Source organism: Molothrus aeneus, chromosome 1 (assembly GCF_037042795.1).
Source record: "Molothrus aeneus isolate 106 chromosome 1, BPBGC_Maene_1.0, whole genome shotgun sequence".
In the NCBI taxonomy this organism is placed as follows: domain Eukaryota; kingdom Metazoa; phylum Chordata; class Aves; order Passeriformes; family Icteridae; genus Molothrus; species Molothrus aeneus.
In genome coordinates, this window is record NC_089646.1 from 128,858,806 (window position 1) to 128,865,185 (window position 6,380).

Genomic DNA, 6,380 nt, shown 5'->3' on the forward strand with positions numbered 1-6,380 from the left:
GGGAGATGGTAACCTTAAATACATACTGCTTTGGGCATTTTTTTCCAGGGTGGATGACATGGGGGCAGCCATCTCTCCTTCCAGCTCCTGTGGCACCTGAGCTGATGATCCAGCTCAACCATGGGACTACAGCAGCTTCCCAGATGCTGTGCTGGGTCCCTACCCCACATTTCCCATCAGGAGAAAAGAGAGGAACCAAATTCTAAATCATGCAAGAAAATTATACATGACAAGAAAGCTGATGGTGGCTTTGGTGGTTTTTTTTTTGTTTGTTTGTTTGGTTTTTTGTTTTTGTTTTTGTTTTAGTTTCAAGATGGAACAGCAATTATCTGTGCCTTTGGAAAACTGTATCTAATAAAAAGAAACAAACCCCATTGTAAGAGCATCAGGCAAAGCTAATGGCCCAAGTCCAGTTTAGGTGGCATTTTTCATGAGCAGATGCAGAGTAAGTATGCAGGAAGCAGCCACTGCAGTGTGCTTACTGGTACCAGTAATAGCTCCTTAAATCAGACCATCTCCCTGCTCATTGCAGCAGTGGAGCTTGCAGAGGCTGTTCCTTGGCCTGGGAGCTCTCTGCAGGGAGGTAAACAGCAGAGACATGGCAGAGCACCGTGGCAGGGAGAGGGCCAGGAGCCCTGAGGACTGGCTGGGGCTGAAGGCTCAGCTCAGCTCATCTCAGCAGCTCTTTGCCCTCTGCTCTTCCTGCTCTGCAGCCACCCAGTGGGGCTCTGGTTACAGCCCCCATGGTCCTGGGGCTTCCTGGCTGGTGTGACCCCATTGTCCTGCACCATATCCTCTTTAGGTCTTGCCCTGGGGTTTGGGAGATGTTAAAAATAGGTGAGACCTTCTGGCTTTGCACTTACATCTTCTGGTGTGAGTGTGCACAAAAGGCTGCTCACTCTTGCTGATGAAACAGGGCAGGACAAAGGACATCAACACAAGACACTGCTCCAGGCTTGTCTGGGGCTCACTTCAAGTTCAGTTTTCACTTGCATTTCTATCTGGTCAGACTTGGAAGGTACTGAGTACTTTGACCAGCTGCAAGGAAATGGAGTGTAACAAAAATAACCCAGCACTGTTTGCCTTGCTTTGCTAACTTTCCTGTTGCTTCTGCAAACCTGGCTGGAAATAGCGAAGCTGGGGAATAGCATTGACACAGTACCCTGAGCAGGTGATTTCCATAGCTACTGTTTCACCTCCAACAATGTATCTGAGCCAGGACATAGCTCCACATTCTTGAGCCAAGGATGTCTCCAGTCCTAAACAAGATCAGGGATCTTAATGGCAACAAAATTAAAAAGGGGTTTCCTTCCTCGATTTTGAGGACCACAAAAAGACTGAGGCTGGGAAAACAAATTGCAAGCTATAAATCTCAGCATTAAGGCCCAGGCCCTAGAGAGAAAGAGTAGAAGGTACACAGACACAAATTCTTGAGGTGAAGATCAAATTTGGTTGAGTAAAATAAGGGACTCAGAAGCATGTTAACAAACAACTTGTTTGAAGACCCTGAGTACCAGCAGCATCACACCTGCAGTGCTCTCACAACCAGACAATGGACATGACAACACCCTGTTCTTTCCTATGTGCAGGTGACACAGATGTGACAGATCCTTCTGTATCTCTGAACTGTGTTAAGGAGGTAACTATTCCATGATGGTCACTATTGCCAACCCATAATCTGTGGCTTTTCTGGTTTTTTATGTGGAAGAAAAAATAATTCTTTTTTTAAACAGCCTTCAATTTCTAAGGGAAAAATGTATATGTCACAGAAAATTCAAATGCAGAGGAAGTGAATAGTGCTACATGCTGCTCATCTTCCTCCTGCTAACATAACAACTCTAATCATGCAAGCAAAGTAAACAAGATTTACAGGATTTATATTAAATAGGTCAATTTTTCTTTTCAAATGTGTTGTTACTTGCTTTTAAAATAGCAGAGGAGTTTGCTAGATTTTTGTGTAAGAGTCCTGATCCTTTCATGCTAGTGGGAAAGTCCTCTGCCTTGACTTGTGGTTCTCTCAACCCCAAAATGTGTGAGACAACATTGTCAGTGAGAGAGAAAATGCAGGCACACATTTGGAGGCATCTCCAATGGCACTGGAGTGCAATCTCAAGAGACTACTTCCTTTCTTGCTGCTCTTGGATAACAAGGGGGAGATCATCACCACCTCTCAGAGCTGGGAGGGTGAGGAAAGACATTGACAAGTAGAAAGTTCTTCTCCAGGTGTTAGCTGGAAATCTTTCTTTTGAAGACTGTGAGTCTTCACTCTTGACAAAAGGCCCTAGCAGCCTGGGGAAGCACAGCAAAACTGGAGGCTATCAGGGGACGCTGTTACTAGAAATCATGAGACAAGCATGTGCATGTTCAGAAAGCTGAAATGTGACTGTCACTGAAACTAGCAAGCCAAGCAGCCTGAAAAAAACTCTTAATCATTGCATAAAGCTAGGATCACATTAGAGGAAGACTGCTTACACAAGAAGTACAGGGCTGAGAATAAACATCTGGGAACAAAAACTTCTTGCAAATGCAGCCAATGATGACAGAGAGAGTATTCATTCCAAAAAAAGTTAATAAGAAGAGTCTCCCCATTCAGTAACCATCAGTCACAGCACATGATATGCATACTTTTAACCTCCTTGCATGGTACACAGACCACTTCATCCTGCTTTAGTGTTTGGACTGTTGTGTTTTAAACTTGATTTATTGCTGCTGACCAGTTCACTCTTCTGGGAACCAGCACCTCCTGTTTATCTGCACAGGGGAACTCCATGCCACTTCTCCAAGTCAGAGATATTTGCAATGAGAAATGATAAATTCCACAGAGGCATAACCTTTGGTCTTCAGCTGACCCTTCAGGTATTAGTGATGATCCATTGCACCTGGATAACAGGAACTGGAATGGGTGTCATTAATAGACAGCTCAAAATCTATCACACCATGAACCCAATGAACCCTAATTTCTAACCTAATTTCAACCTGGGCACATTTCCTACAGTAAAAAGTCCATATCATGTTGCAGATACTTAAAACTTTCAAGTTTTCTTTACTACTTAAAGTAGGCATGAAGGTGGCTAGACTCTCAAGTAATGCTCATATCTGAATATTCTCTTAAATAGCCCTCATTTAGTAGCTTGGATGGTGCTGTTTTGGCTGGAGTATTGTTAGTTTTCTTCACCATGGCTGGTATGGGGCTACGATTTGGATTTTTACTGAACACAGGGCTTCAAATACAGTGATGTTTTTGTTATTGCTGAACAGGGCTTACACAGAGCCAAGGGCTTTTCTGCTTTTCATGCTGCCATGCTGGCAGGGAGGCTGGGGGTGCATGGGAGATTGAGAGAAGACACAGCCAGAACAGGTGACTCAAACTGACCAAAGGGATAGTCCAGACCAAATGACATCATGCTCAGTAAAAAAACTGGGGGTAAGAAAGAGGGAGGGGGGCATATTTGGAGTGACAGCATTTATCTTCCCAAGTAACTGTTACATCTGATGGGGCCTTGCTGTCCTGGACATGGCTGAACACCTGCCTGCCCCTGGGAAGCAGTGATTCATTCTTTTCTTATTTTGCTTTACTTGTGTGAGTGGCTTTTGCTTTACCTAGTAAACTGTCTTTCTCTCAACCCAGGAGTTCTCCAGCTTTTACCCTTCTGATTCTCTCCCAGTCCCACTGGTGAGGGAATGAGTGATGTGATGTGATGTGATGTGATATGATGTGATGTGATGTGATACTTGGTTTCTGGCTGGCTCTTATCTCTTAGTTTCTGCCCATCCAGTCTAGATTTTTTGGTGCTGACATTGTTCTAGCATTGAACTGCAATCAGCTTATGGTAAATCACTGAATATTTATAAACTGAGACTGACTTTTCTCTTGTTCTTTCCCTCTTTTTATTTGACCTTGTAAAACAACCCAAATTTAATTTTAATTACTTGTGATGTCTTTATGTAGTGCTTTGAGCTGATATTTCCATTAACTTTGTGTAAACTACTTGGTTTGAGTATGAGATCTATTCTGTAGCTATTCTCCATGGAAATTACACTCTTCTGAAACCAATAGAAAGGTGGAACCCTATTTTTGCCCCAGTTGTTTTGATTCAGAAAAACAGTCATTAAATATAGGTGAAAGGTGACTGTCCCTGTGAGTTAAGGCAGAGATGCCTTTCCTCCCATTGCCTCTGAACTTTTAATAATTATGAATCATCCTCCAACTGGTTCTCAGCATTTCTGTCAACTGGCTGGAACACTAATAGTTCCAAAGAATGCAGCAATAAAAAAGGTCTGAAGATCAGAGTATCAATTGATACTACTTCTACAAGGTCCTATTTATACAGATTATTTTACTAAAAAGAGGAACTACTGAAGTTCTAGTATTTCTATGTCATTGTTGGTGTGAGGGATCCAGAGCTATCACAGCCTTCATTTTCTTTTTCTTGTAACTCTTCCCTTTGCACGGGCGTTCCTGCCCTGAGCAGCTCAGACAAAAATGCACTTTGGACTGATTCTTTCCTCCCACCCCAAGAGCTGAGTGCTCCAGCTGGATGGTTACAGATTTTTAACTATACCGTGTCAACTCTACCGAGTGCCACCACATGTAAAAGGAGATGGAACAGGGAACAGACTCTCAAGTCCAAGCATTCAGAAATTGAAGCAACCTTTTCCCTAGTTTGGGAGGTGGATCATTATTTGTATTTGTCTTCTGTTGCACTGAGTTTGCAGTAGCTAGGAACATTTTATTTTCAATGGAAGATGAAATTCCTGCATAATCACGTAATTCCTGCACCTGAGGCTTTAAGAAAAAACACTGACCGCTGCAGGAGTTGGCAGCAGTGGGGGAAGAGGAAGAGGAGATGGAGGAGGAAATAATCTCATTCTCTCACTGCAGGAGTGGAATCCGACCCTGCTGCTGATGAGGGGCGATAGAGGGAGAGGAAATGGGAGAACCAGAGGAGAAAAGAGCCCTTAGGAAGACATCCTTAAGAGAAGGAAATACTTGGGATTAGCAGGGAAGGTCATCAGGCTGGGCAGCCCTCAGACATCTGTCCAAACCAATCCAGAGCTCCTGGCCACTGGGGTGCCTCATTAGTGAGTATTTTTTGCACTCCAAAAGATGGGGTGGGGAAGGATGTCTTTCCTGCTCCGGTTTATCTGCGTCATAGGGACAACACCTGATTTTGTCTATATCCAACTGTGAACCATACTCAAAAGAAGGTGTGGAGGTAAAAAAAAAAACCAAAATGGTAGATGTGCCTCACAGTTGGAAGTAAGGGAAGCTCAGAGCTGGAGATGCATTTTGTGCTTTGTTCACTTTCTCTCTTTGGAGCAGAAAATGTAAATTTTTACTCTACTAACCTATGAAATGTGGATATGGAGCCATACAATGTTAGGAATCCAAGTATTAAAACTGAGTGCAGAGAAATGAGGCAGAAGGAAATTTTATATAAGCTTTTTTTTATATTTTGCCTCTCCAGACAAAACAGGACTGCTAAAATATGTACATATACATTGAGCTGTGGCATCAGTTTTCTAGTTCTGCATTAATATAATCTGTAGTAGCAGAAACACTGTATAAAGCATTCATCCATCATTTTTTTCTAATTTTGTGTAAAGTGACTACACAGTTCAGTCTTGTACTCTCCCTAATAGTGTGCCACTCTTCTTTGTCCTGTAGATTTGAGAGGATGAAGTTTATGTTTCTGTTTTCAAGTGTTGCTTCCTTCATAAGCAGGAAATCCTCCCTCCCTCCATGCATTTTTAAAATAGTTGACAGATCCCCCAATTAATTGCATATCAAACTGAAGTTCTTTTCCTGTCCTATGTGACTATGCACTCCTCTTAAATAGTCCATCTGTTTTCCTACTCCCAATAAGAATATTAAAAACATCCCCTACCTACCAAAACAAAAACTCTCCTGGGAAGATGAATGTGGCAGTAACATGTGCCAATGAGATCACTCATATATCACTGGGATATCTTTGAGTATTACCAACAGGAGACCTCTAAGAACATATATAAAATACATAGTAACATCTCCAAAATAGTCAAGTCCTTTTCCTAGTTTATATCCCTTCCAAAGATGTGTTTTGAAAAATCTACCTTCCTAATGAATACAGTTTTCTGGGTTGCTCTTCTGTATACATCACTATGACCTTTGTACTCCCCTCTATCCCTTCCTTCTTTCCTTGCCTGTTAATAATTCACAATTACTGTACCATAACGAAGCTCTGCCCAAATTTCTCTTCCTGTCTCTCTATAGCTTTTTCTGGTTTGGTTTTGTTTGTTGGTTGGTTGTTTTTGTTTTGTTTTTTAATATAATCTAATCCCTCGTCCTACACTTGCATTCTGGAATGGGAAATCAAAATACAAGTAAGTCACTGATGAAG